The sequence below is a fragment of the Urocitellus parryii genome, chromosome 10 (assembly GCF_045843805.1).
Source record: "Urocitellus parryii isolate mUroPar1 chromosome 10, mUroPar1.hap1, whole genome shotgun sequence".
NCBI classification, from domain to species: Eukaryota; Metazoa; Chordata; class Mammalia; order Rodentia; family Sciuridae; genus Urocitellus; species Urocitellus parryii.
Window position 1 is genome coordinate 25,586,854 of NC_135540.1, and position 13,879 is coordinate 25,600,732.

General features: G+C 41.3%; 1 protein-coding gene across 3 annotated transcripts in view; it reads left to right on the plus strand.

Moving 5' to 3' along the window:
• Fhip1a (FHF complex subunit HOOK interacting protein 1A) overlaps positions 1-13,879 on the plus strand; it is a 233,982-nt gene that overhangs the window by 62,173 nt on the left and 157,930 nt on the right. Inside the window, exon 2 of one of the 3 annotated variants that reach the window (XM_026384753.2) lies at positions 6,479-6,630. The gene's annotated coding sequence lies outside the window, so the exon portion shown is untranslated. The other 2 variants (XM_077803090.1, XM_026384755.2) reach the window with 2 other exon arrangements.

A 13,879-nucleotide genomic window follows, 5' to 3' on the forward strand; every position in this document is an offset into this window, starting at 1 on the left:
TCGAACCTGGGGTCTCCAACGTTGGAGGCGAGTGCTCCACCGCTGAGCCACAACCCCAGCCCCTGAGTCTTATTTTGACCTGTCTTGTGTGCAGAGTTTTAAGGCAAACTTACCTGATGACACTTCACAGTTTTACAGAAGAATATGTTTCCTCTTCCCTCCTCCAACTGTCTTGACAGCCAAGAAAGTCAAGGGAACAATCAACAGAGTGGTTCAAGAGGCGGAAATTTGCCCAGTGCCCTGGAATTTGCTTCCTCCTTGGTGTGAAAGCCTGTATTTGCAGCATACAAAGTGATGCTGTGTAAAAATGTGAGGGACAGGTGTTTACTCTGGCTTTGACCACGGTGAGAATTTGAGATAAAAGAGTCAGACTCTTTCTGTGGGAGTGGGAGATGTTTTGGAATCTGACCTGTCAGTTTTGTTACCCATCATTGAAACCGAAGACTTAGTGAAAGCAATGTAATTTCACAATTCATAATACAGCTCTAAAATCTTTTTCCTTTTGGTTGATGTATTTTAAACAGTTGAATATATTTTCCATAAATTTTACTGCCTTCCATTTACCTTTGAATTGAAGCCAATGAGGAGAAATAGTTAGAAGGTTATGAGCAGTAATAGAATGAACTGTTAGGAGAGTCCTTTTGTGGCTTTCCTCTAGTGTGTGGAAAACGGCTGTAATTTGATAGTGAAATGTTGGAAGATGATATTATTTACTGTTTAGAAATAACATAAATGGGGCTTTGCTTTTGAAATACACAGGTTCAAAACGTTTAGTTCTGCCTCACTAGCTCAGTCGTTGTTCATTATGCTTTACAAGGATGGGAGGAGGTGTGACACATTGCAATGGTGGGTCCACCATACGGGTCTAAAATATAGAGTTTGAATAAACCAATTAAAGATGCCGCTTAATGTCCTACGTGGAGATTTATGAAATTTCGTTTTTAGCTTAAGGTTGGTTTGAAGAAAGAATGTATCCTATTGATGAAGAATACCTATTTGTAACTTGTCTGTTGAAACAAACAAAAAAATTCAATTTAGAATTTTTTTTATTTGTTCTTTTTAGATATACATGACAGTAGAGTGTATTTTGACATATTATACACATGTGGAGTATAACTTTATTCTAATCAGGACCCCAGTCTTGTGGATGTACACGATGGTGAGATTCACTGTGGTGTATTCATATATGAATATAGGAAAATGATGTCAGATTCATTCCACTGTCTTTCCTAATCGTGTTTTCAAGTTAGGTCCTTCATGTGTGTGTCCCCTAGCGGCTTGTCCCCCGGGGAGTGGCACTTCTAGTATGTGTCTGTCAATGCTGGTGGTAAACACATTTATTGCCATTTGGTCCTGAAGCATCCGATTTTATCTTCTGAATATTTAAGGATCCATCACATGGATGGATCCCCACGCTGCTTGCCGTGGGGCTGGTGGATTGAAAAAGGAGGGGTAACTTAATGTAATTCCCGAAATGCCAAGGAATTCCTTACAAACTGTCTTCTGAATTTTTCACTCACTTTGTGCAAAGACTGTCTACACAGTTTTCCTTTGACTTCCATACAGTGGTGTCATTTACTTGTGCTTTACTGTTCAGAAGATTATTTGAGCTTTTTTTGTGACCTAAAATTGCCTGTCATTTGTTTTGATGGTTAAGGGTAAGGAATTGAAAGTTAGACTGGAGTTCCTATTTTGGCTCTGCCACTGAGATTTTATGTCATCTCTTTAAGCTTCAGTTTTCTTGTGTATAAGATGGGTATTCATTCATTCATTCCCCCCCTCCCATTTATCCATTTAACAAATATTAAGTACTTTCCATGATCCAGGCCTGTTGTTGGTATTGAGAATCCCCTGATGAGTAAGGCAGGCAGAATCTCTCCTCTCAAATCTCTCCTCTCATGGAGCTTACATTCTTTGGGTTAAATGGAATAGAAATTAAATATTGCACATTCATTCCATCTGTGAATTTATGTCAGGTGGTGACAGGTGCTACAAGCAAAAACAGGGTCAGGGCTGAGAGTGACCAGATGGAGGGCAGTTTCTGTTTTATTTGAGGTCGACAGGAAAGGTCTCTGTAGTTAGGTCACATGTGAGGCAGAGACAGAGAAAAGGGATGAATGGGGATGTCTGAGGATGTAGGACTCAGGGAATGGCATGCATTGTAGGCCCTGAACATTCTTGGAGGTGAAAGCAAGACCGGAACAGTGAGGGGATGCAATGGCTGGAGCGAAGGGCAGAGCGGGCAGGGGAGAGCACCCACCTTGTAGGGCTGCCTAGCAAATTGAGCCAGATATCATGTTTAATACGTACTTGGCACACATTAAAAGAATAAAACACCATGACAGCTGAGGCTGATATTTTAGAATGCAAGAAGATTCAATAGTGTGAAATTTACTAATGATATTCATCATTTTATTAAATATAAGTAGAAAAAAACAACCACTTTAATATAAAAGGCATTTGAGAAAACTCAATGTCTATTATTGATTTTTTTTAAAAAAACCCTCAAAATGTACTAGGAATATATCCTAGCAAAGTAAGGTACTTTCATCTCAATCCCCAAACCATCTCAAGCTTAAGAGGAAGTTTGAGAACACTGCCATTAAATCAGGACAAAAATAGAGATATCCATACTCTTCACTACTAATGGTGTTTCGGAATCACAAGTCAGTGCATCTGGGAAAGAGAACAAAATTATAAAGGCATAAAAATCAGAAAGGAGATGATTGTTGTCAAATAATGCAGTAGGCAATTAGAATATCCAAGAGAATCAAGAGAAAAACTAATTAATAAGAATAAGATAACTTGTAAATGTGCATGGATAACAAATAATGTATCTACATTCATAGCTTTTATATATACTAACAATGAGCGATTAGAAGGTTTAATACAAGAAAAGACCATTAGCATATAAAAAGATAAAATATCTAAGAATTTAAGAAATATGCATGCTGTGTGTGAAGCCATTTAAAAATGTTCCTTAGGGTCACAAACAATACATGAAAAAATTAGAAGAGCTGTCATAGTCTTAGATACAAAGATGTCAGTTCTCTCTAAATTAATCCGTAGGTTTAAAGCCAGTAAAAAATAACAACAGGTTATTTGTGGGGGACTAAACAAGCTGATTTTGTATTCACTTGAAAAAAATAAATAGGACAATTCTGAAAAAGAGATGAAAACCTAACATAGTAAGGCTACAATAGTTGGAAGATTGGTATTATCAAATATCGTATTTAGCATATGATAAAGTGTTGCGAGCCGTCCATGGGCTGTGTGTGAGCTCTGCTCATATGGGAGGACTGGCCTGTCGTGCATGCTCTTTGGGCTGTGCGACGCATGTGTGCTGTTTATTCTCACTCTGACCTGAGATGGGCGTGGCTTGCCACGATGTCAATCAGTCTACTGACCACAAGACATCAGGAAGCTAGACTCAACCCCCTGGAACCTGACCCCTTGACTTATTTGCGTGGGATGTTCTATGAATGGCTTCTCCCCAATAAGTAGGGGGGTTTCTGGTGTGCTCGCTCCCTTGCTTGTCTCTTGCCTCTTGCCTTCCTTGCTCTCCTTGCCCTCCAGCATGGGAGCTTGATTCTTGAGGCTGCAGAGCCGTCCTGAACCCTGAATGTCTTCACCATTTTCCATCTGCTTGGTTGGACGTGGATCACTGATCCTCCCTGTGCTTCAGTTTTATCGTCTGTAGAATTTAGGGTCTGGATTTCAGTGATCCAGTTGGGTCCAGCCGTGTTAGGATTCTAAGTAATTAATAGAGTCCTTGAACAGAGTCAGCAGAGATTGAGCCTCTGCAGAATGCTCTGTTCTCCGCAGGTTTCCACATGTGAATATGATGTGTCACCTGTGCCAGTTCAGCCCTTTTAAAGAATGGAATTATTCAGTAATTAGCTGGTCCACCTCATGTATTTGAAAACTTGTTGAGTGGTCTGACACTTCCCTCTTGTTGGTTGGATTATTCATCAGCCTCCAGGAAAGCACTTGATTATGTCTTGGGTTTGTTAACACAGTGCCATGGATATATCCACACCTCCTGTGCTGGCACCCCCTGCATGTGAATCTCCACATAGGGAGCAATCCCTGATGAGGACGGTAGCATGTACCCCCCCACCACAGAGTTCACTTGGTGGTTTTTTCTTGCCTTTTTGCACTCTCTGCCTCAGCAGATTTCTGCACTTGGCACCCTTGAGGTCTAAATTCTGAATTTATGCCGTTTGGAAATGAGCTTTAAATTTTGTTCCTCTGTTGAAATTAGGGATGTGACATGGTTATTACACAGAAGGACTGTGAATCTGAATCTGATTTTATTACATTGTATTAGAAGGCAAGCACTTACCTGGGGAGACAGCTGAGTGTAACTGACCTGTTAACTGCCACCCTCTCCCCTCAACTCCACTGCCCCCAATTTCTGGCAGGTGACATATTTTGTTTTTAAATGAGATTGTGACCAAGAGAATTGTCAAGACCCAGTGAGTTTTAAGAAAGCCCCTTCAGCTTACATGCATTCCGTTTAACCTTGCTTTCCATGTCATTCTGTACAATACTGTGAAAGGACCCGGCTTCCTTTGATGATGGGAAGCATCACTGCTGGCGGGATTGTGGCGGTAACATCTGAGCGGCACCTGATAAAGCCCTCAGTGATCCACATCCATGTCTTGTGACCCAAGTAAAAGTGCATGTGTGCGATGACTGACAATGTGGAGCACAAGAGGAGGGTATACGGGGATGGGCATGGAGATGGGAGAAGTGCTTCTCTGGAATTAGGGGCGTCCTTTCATAAGTCCTGAGTCACAGAACAAGGAAAGCCTTGAAATCACCCAAGAGGCATCTGAAGTGATCTGGAATTGCCAAGAGGTGGCAGAAGACCAGTGTCTTTCCAGTACCTGTGATAGAACTGTTCGTGGGGTTCTGGAAGCAATACAATTCTGTTACTTCCAAATCCTCTCGAAATTCATTGCCCAGACAGTTGATCAGGAGGTGCTCTTGCTGGTTTCCAGGTGTTTAATAAGCAATTGATCGCTGACAGTGAAGAAGGCTGATTGGGGTCATCCTTTTCACACCCCACTCTTCTCATGCCCAGTCAGTGCCACTGCTGTGCACTTTGGAAGATGAAGGTCACATTGTGTCCCCATTCTCTTCTGCTCTTTCATGAGACATTTGTCCTAATCAAATTTATCACATTCTATGCTTTTGTAGCCATCTATAGGTTAAACGTGCACATGCCACACACACCACTTCTTCTGGTGACTCCTGTGGAACTGTCTTCATTGGACCAGGGCAGAAAAATTATGCCATCCAGAATGGCTCATTTGTTCTATAAGACTCAGATTTGTATTGCCCACCTTAACCTGTAGAAAGGATGGGGCAATATTTCACCTAATATTTATAACTCTATCAAAAGAAATCACATCTTGTTTTGCTTTTGCAGAAATGGTTGTAATTATATGTAATTACCCTGTTGTACTCTGCTTTTTCTTTCCTCTTTTTGTTATAAATGACATTTTCTCATTTTTTTATAAACTTGTAAAATTTATTCATAGCAGACAGAATTGTGATTAAGTAAATTGTGTGCTAGTGGCAAACTTACTTGACCGTCCCTCTGGCATTCAGTGGATTCCAGTTTTCAGAAGTAAGTGTGGCATGCTATAGGTGTAGTGTAGTCTCCTCTAGCTGTTGGAAGTTTTCTCTAGCTTCCACCCATCGTGATGGTGAATCTTTGTGATTTAGCTTCGCATTTACGTTAGCTTCTGCCTCTCGCACCTCCTTTGGGGTGAGGTATTTTAGATGTTCCTGTTTCTGGCCTAGGCCCTTCTAGCTTTGGCTCACTGCATTTCTCTCAGGCAGGGTGATTTCCCAGCTTGCTTCTCCTCAAACTCGTGTTTTTCTGGTTGTTCACTGAGGATGAAGATGTGGGTTTGTGTTGTGAAACTGGGCTTGCCAGCTAGGCCCAATGACGTGAGGTGCCTGTCTCAAATCAAATGCCATTGGGGTGGCCAAAAACCACATTTTCAACCATCAGTGTCTAGAGAGGTCAGAGGTATCAGGGAATATTTTGGGAGCATTGCCTGTTTTTGGAAAGTAGTTTATAAAGTCATTGTGGCCACTTGTTCGCTATTTTATATTGTCATTCTCCTCTGCATGTGATGCTGTCCATCCATGGATGTGAATTCATTTAGTTTCACATTTTTTATTTTCTTCTGAGAGAAACGCATAATTACTTGACATCTGTTAGAATATGTTACTTTCCCCTACCCAGCAGGGTTTTCTCATTTTTGGCTAGCATTCAGATTTGTAAATAAAGATTTGCTTTTCACTTATTTCTTACGATGAAGGCAAAGGCGGTGTGGAGAGAATTGACTCAATGCACAACAAGCAGTGAAAAGTGGGAGGGGAGAGGGAAATGGGGAACCGTGGACTGGGTCTTTTCATTTAATTAATGATCGTGGGACTTTTTTATTCCTTTCTGTAGATTCTGAAAGTCACCTTCTGTGGGTTCCTGTGAGAGCAGATGTTGGGGAGGTCTTCCACACTCCTCTGAAGAGGGAAGTCAACAGACAGCACCCAGCCGGGGGCTCTTGAAGGGAGCCGTCACGGGTACGCCTGCCTTGATTACACACCAACGTGAGTCTGGAATGTTCAGTGATATACTTGAAAAGAATCCTGCTTGCACTTTCACATCTGAGTGAACATCATCATGTTCAAAACAGTGTTTTGGAGGGCCTGACCTCGACGTTCTACTCAAAGCATTTTGAAAACATTTCTTTGGGAGGTGCCTCTTGGTTCTCTGGGAGCATCCTCTTAAGCACCCTGTTTTCTGTGGAGGCATCTTTCAGCCCTGTGAGGGGGTTTCCTGGAAATAGTCTCAAGTCATTTACAGGTAGGGCGATGCACGGGGCACTCTGATTTGATCAGAACCAAGAAGGTAGTAGGGAGCGCAGGGAAGCCAGGGTTCTTTTTGTAATTTGAGTGAGTACTTGAGGGCGTACACCCTCTACCCAAAATTAGTTCTAAGAGTGAGCCAGAGTTTTAAACACTGATAATGTTATTAAAATAAGTGATTATGTTGTGTAGTCTATAGAGGCATACTTATTTGAGTGCATAAATGTTGATATTCTTTCTTATTAAAGTCAGGCAGTCCAGTCTCTCTCTCTGCCAATGTTGTAGAAAGATTCCTGGGCTACTCAGGCCAAACAGGATGAGAGCGAAACTCCCTTAGACGTATGCCTTTAAGGCTTTATAATTTGCCTCTTTTAAATGATCCCCGATGGGTATTTTGCAGTGTTTCTCCAAGTATAATGAGAGTACTTGTTAAAAATTCACATTAAAAATTTCAAATTACAGGTTTGGGGGTATAGCTTTAGTGGTAGGGAGCATGCTTAGTATGAGCAAGGTCCTGGGTTCATTTCCTAGCACCCCCCAAAAAAAGAAGGAAATTCAGGTTACTTGGCTCCTATCTATTGTGTCAGAATTAGAATGGAAGCCAGGACTTGGGAATTAGCATTGTATAAGTAAGAAATCCCTAAAGATTGACACCTTTGGGGCAGTAAAATCAGTAGAACTGACATTCAACTCTCTGGTCTCTATGAATTTAACTATTCTAGATACCTCTTATAGTATTTCTCTTTCTGTGTCTGGCTCATTTCACTTAGTATAGGTCCACATGTTATAGCATGTGTCAGGATTTCCTTTTTTTTTTAAGGCCAAATAATATTCCATTGTAAGTGTATACCCCCCCCCCCTTTTTTTAAAAAAAAGCATTCTTTTAAAAATCTTTATTTTATTTATTTACTGATTTTTAGGTGGTGCTGAGGATCAAACCCAGTGCCTCACATTTGCTAGACAAATGCTCTGCTCCTGGGTTACAACCCCAGCCCCTGTATATTACATTTTGTTTATCCATTTATCCATCCCTGGGCATATGGGTCTCTTCCACCCTTTGGTTGTGGTGAATAATGCTGCTATGAATATGGATGTACAAATAGGTCTTTGAGTCCCCACTGTCATTTCTTCTGGGTATCTAGAAGAGAATTGCTGGATCATATGTTTTTGGTTTTGGGGGAATCTCTGTCCTGTTTTCCAAAGCAGCTGTACCATTTTGTTTTCCCACCAACAGTGCAGAAGAGTCCCAGTTTCTCCATGTCTTTGCCAATACTTATTGTTTTCTCTTTACTTGACAGTAGACATCTCTTGGGCATGGGTGATAACTTGAGGTTTTCGTTTTCATTTCCCCAATGCTTTATGGTGTTGAATATTTTTTGATCTGTTTCTTGGTCATTTAATATCTGTTCAAGTTCTTTAACATTTAAAAAAAAATCTTTCTATGTGGATATTTCCCTTATCAGATATATGGTTTGTACAGATGTCCTCCTGTCCCATAAGTTGCCTTTGCAATCCATTACTTGCATCCTCTGATGCACAGAAGTTTTACGTTTTTTTTTAGAGTTTTAAAATTTTGATATAGTCCAATTTACTAATTTTTTTAATTTTTATTTTTAGTTGTAGATGGACACAATATCTTTTTTTTTTTTAAATTTGTTTTTATGTGGTGCTGAGGATCGAACCCAGGGCCTCTCGCGTGTGAGACATGTGGTGTACCACTAAGCTACAACCCCAGCCCCAATTTACTTACTTTTACTTGTTGGTTGTACTTTTGGTGTCATATTGAACAAATTATTATCAAATCCAGTGTCACAAAGCTTTCTCTGTATGTTTTCTTCTGAGAGTTTTATTGTTCTATTTCTGAGATCCATTTTGAGGTAATTTTTGTGTATGGTATAAGTTGAGGGTACAACTCATGCTTTTACATATAAAAATGCCGTTTTCCTAACACTATTTGTTAAAGAGAAGTTCATACCTTCAAAGACAGTTTAGGGTAAGGAAAAGAAAAGCAGGCAATTATAAATATCTATAGTATGTCTATGCAGAAATTCCCATGAATTCCTCTGTTTCTAATTAAGAAGGCATATCAGAAATAAAAGGGTATTGCACAAATTTGAAGCTCACCTTAGACTGAGATTTAGTGACTATAACTAGGTATGGCATTAAGTTTTATCTTAGTTATATGGTGGGTCATGACACTTTTTATTTATTTATTTTTGTTATGGGGGATTGAACCCAGGGATGCTCAACCACTGAGCCACATGCCCAGCTCTTTTAATTATTTTTTTAATTTTGAGACAGGGTCTCACTAAGTTGCTTAGGGCCTCACCAAGTTGCTGAGGCTGGCTTTGAACTTGTGATCCTCCTGTCTGTGCCTCCAGAGCTGCTGGGATTATAGGTGTGCACCATTGCACCTGGCCAGGTAATTTAATCCCAAATTAAATTTGGGATTGATTCTGTTGAATTCTGAGGTTTGGTCTTAAAGTAGGGGTGTGTGTGTGTGTGTGTGTGTATGTATGTATATATATATACACCCTGTTACAGATCTTTTCCCAGTGAACTCTGACTAGTGACAGTTTTAGGGAGCATTTGTTTCAAGGCCCTAAGCAGAATCAACATTTTGATGGTAAAGAACAGCCAATAATGATTCCTGGGGCAAAAGTCTGCAGTTTCAAACCATTCACATGTCTTCATGGCACAAGCTGTTTAAAATGCGTTTTTACCTCTTAGCTCCAGAAAGTTTGTGTGTGTTGATCTGATGATACACTGGTTTTAAAAAGGTCACAACCCAAATATTGTGCCCTTAAAAATTAAGTTATGTTGGGACAGGCAGGAGGGTGTTGGGAATGTGGTGTGAAGGATGTAAAAGAAAATGTACACAATGAAGGGGAAAGCCAGGTCAGGGATACCAAGGAGGTAGTGGGAACCTGGTGGGGACCCATGCTTATAATCCCTGATTTAGGTTCAGGCAAGAGGATTACAAGTTCAAAATCCAGCCCCAGCAACTCAGCAAGACTCTATTTTTTTTAAAAAAAATATTTTTAGTTGTTCACAATACCTTTGTTTTATTTATTTATTTTTATGTGGTGCTGAACTCAGCGCCTAGCATGTACTGGGCAAGCACTCTACCACTGAGCCACAACCCAGCCCTCTTTTTTTTTTTTAATTAAATTTTTTTTAGTTGTAGATGGACGCAATACCTTTGTTTAATTAATTTATTTATATGTGGTGCTGAGAATCGAACCCAATGCCTCACATGTGCTGGGTGAACGCTCTACAGCTGAGACACAACCCCAGCCCTGAGACCCTGTTTCAAAATTAAAAAATAAAAAGGACTGGGGGTGGTAAAGTGATGGCCCTGATTTTCATCCTCCGATGAAAGGAAGGAAGGAAGGAAGGAGGGAGGGAGGGAGGGAGGGAAGGAGGGGGGGAACAGGGAGAGAGGGGGCAGCAGAGGTGCCCATAGTTGCAGCTTGGATAATGACAGGCTCTAATGTCAGGCCTGTTACTGTCTTGGAGGAAATGATAGTGGATACTGGAGGTAGCGCAGCAAGAACCACAAGTGGAAATGGCTTTGAAAATGGAGCCTGAAGGGTGGAGACAGTGTGATACAGTATGAGCGATGGTCCTGAGGAGATGCTGTGTGGAATGCATCGCTGTGAATTTGGGATGTGCCACAAATAGCAGGGAGGTGGAGGCAACTGCAGATTTTCGGATCTGTTGGGAGTTTCGTGTCTAATGTACTGTTGCAGGGTTAGGAGCCGTCCCCATGAGAGAAGCACAGTGGTTACAGCAGCATCAGCACCCTCTTTCTCCTGGATGCTGGGAATGTGCCTGGAAATGTGCCTCTTGCAGAGGGGGGGCCCAGCGTGTGCTCCTCTGTGCACTGCTGGCTTTGTGGAACCCCTGCGAGACTTTTTCCAGAGGTGGTTTAGAGTGACAGTCCAGCCTCAAGACTGGTTGGGGACCAGGTTTTCTGATTAAATATGAAAGAATGGCCCCCACATGACTTAGGGTCCAGTAGTTAAACCAGCTACATAACCGTGTAAATATGAAATTTGTTCATTTTGTATAGCTCTTTTCACAATTTCATTGACTTAAAAACCTACTTTCATAGACTTAATAATATACTTTCTTTTGCAGATTTAGTAATTTTGTTTATTCAGTCATTTTTGACTCTGCTTATCTCATAACCCTTATAATTTCATTCTTAGTTTAGATGACCACAGTCATTTTTGGGAATCCTTTTTTATTATTAACTCAGAAGACATTTGTTCCAAACCAGTCTTGATGCTAGATTTTTGTCTTTTCTAATTGATCAGAAAGTATATGTATGTGTGTATATGTGTGGGTATGTGTGTGTGTGTGTGTGTGTGTGTGTGTGTGTGTTTGTGTGTGTAAATAATTTATATGTGTTGTTATATTTTCTATTAATTTTTAACATCATTTCTGAAATAGCTTGCCTCATCTCTGTCTTTAAGTTTACAGGGCCACATTCTGAGAGCTGAGACACAACCCCAGCCCTGAGACTCTTGAATAGCTCTTGTCAAGACCGAGGTTCTCAAAGTGTGGTCCCTAGAGAAGTGGCCTCAGCCTCATCTGGGAACTTGTGAGAAATGTAAATTTTGGGACAGAGTCAGAAACTGATGGTGGAGCTCAGAAGCGTGTGTATGACAAGCCCTCCAGGTGATTCTGATGCCTGTTGAAGTTTGACAACTGTTCCTGGTGTATTCTTTAGCTTCCTCGTACTTTTCCTTTAGATCATTCTTTTTTCTCTAGCTTTTGATCCCCTGAGCAAGTAGATTAGGGGTTCTCAAATTTTGTGTGCACAGGAATCCCCTAGTGAGTTTGTTTAAAAACATTTCAAGAAGCAGTGAATTTCTCCTGACTTTTTCCTAGGAAGAGTTTGATAGTCTGATTCCATAGGCCTTAAGTAGACTGGGGTACCTGCATTTCAATAAGCTCTCCAAAATAGTTCTCATATCTAGGAGCTAGATTAGATGGGTATCTCTCAGTTTCTTTCAAGTCTCAAGTTAATATGATTTAAAATGGCTTTTTGGGGGATTAGTAACTAAAAGCTTGAGGCTAGAACTTCATTTGTAAACCGTAGTTTGGATTCTTTTTACTGAAGCCAAGTTATGTTCTGATTTCTTTCTTTGAAAAATAGGATTTTTTCTTATCTATTCAGATTACTATATATTTTTCTGAGGCTTATCCTCTTTGGTGAGACAGTTCACTCACTAATAGAGCATTCTGACCCTTGTGAACTTGGAGATTTCACATGCAATTCTTGTAGGTAATTCATAAAATATAAACTTTAAACATGGGTTCTAGGGAATGCCACTTTTTATTGAGATGTATTTTTTTGCCCCTGCCTTTTATTTTCTGGGCTCTAAGTTTGTTCCCTATGAATGAAGGCCCATTCCTTCATCTCAATGTCATTCATGTCTTTGGTTTTTCCTTTAGTTTTTATGGTCCTTCTTTGTCAGCACACTTGTTTGTGGGTCTTCCTCTCGTCTTCTGTCTCCTCCATCCTTTTCCATAGTCTCTTATGAGTGGAGGAAGTTCCCAGGCCTTTTTCCTTTGATGCTGGGGACTGAACTGGGGACTCACAGCTGTGAAGCCCGTGCTGTGTCACTGAGCCACACTGTGGTTCTCCCAGCCCTTTTCTTGCCCCACATCTCACTTGCCTGTTCTTCCCACAGGCCAGCTTCTTCTGTCTGCCAGATGTCACCTTGACACCACTGTTTTTATGGGTGCACCTAACTCCCACAGTGGTCTACTGGATGTCCCATAATCAGGTCAGGTTAACAGACCTGAAACTGAACTTGTCATTCTTCTCCCTGGAATCTATGCTTCCCACTGTGCTCCCTGTCTCGGCAAATGGCATCCTTACCTGCCATTAACCACAGGTATTTCCTGCGTGTCAGATACCATTCTGTGAGCTTTCCTGCATCGATCACAAAACCCTTTGAGACAGATTCTGTTATTTTTGCCATTATTCCACAGATGAGGAACCTGAAGCACATAGATCACAAGTAATTTACCCAGGTCCCCACACTCTTAGTTGGTGGAGACGGGTAAGCAGGCTGTTTCCACAGCGCGTGTGGTCCCCGTTGTTGTGCTCTGCTGCCTGCCATTCTCAGTTGCCAAAGCCAGAAGCCCAGTATTACCCTTTTTCACCACTCTCTTCCTCTTGCTGTATGTGGTTGGGTTTCTTGAGTTTGCCTGTGAACTCTCTCTTCAAACTATACTTCACTTCTCTGCAATCCATCATAAGAATTCTAGTCCAGTCCTCCGTCATCTCATACTTCCTTTACTGTAATTGGTGTCCTTTTTCCATTCACTTCTTTATTTTATGGCTGGAGTGTTGCTCTCCCCAGTGGTAAATCTGATCATGACAGTCCTCAGCATTCACCAACCCAGCCCCGTTCCACCAGTCACCTGGCAGGCAGCCCTTCCTTATCCACCTTGCTGTTGAACAAGTCCAGCCATCCTGGGGCCAGGAAGGTTCAAACAGTTGAGGAATCTCAGGAAGGCAAAGAGCTGGCAGGGGTCAGATAATTCCTGGGAGATGCCTGACATTTTGGTGCATAGTCTTTGCCTCTTTTGGGCCTGGGCCTCTATTTATTGTGATAAAAGAATAATAAAAAAAAATCAGTGTCTAATCTGGCCCTGTGAGGAGGAGGAGCCTGTGTTACTCTGGAAGGCCCAGAAGAGCGCTTCCTCCATCCCACTCCTGAATTCCGCTCTGGCCATATCCAACCTCTTTCCTTCCATATAGGGCATCATGAGCTCTCTCTACTCCTGGGCCTTTGCATATGCTTGTCCTACTACCTGAATTCCTCCTCCCTCGTTGCTCCTTTTGCCTGAGTACACACAAGTGTCTTGTCTTTCATGTCTCAGTTTAAAGCTCATGTCACCTGAGAAACCTTCTCTGATCCTGCTCACTTTTCCACAGGTTAGGTTCGGTGCTTTTCTGATATGCTAC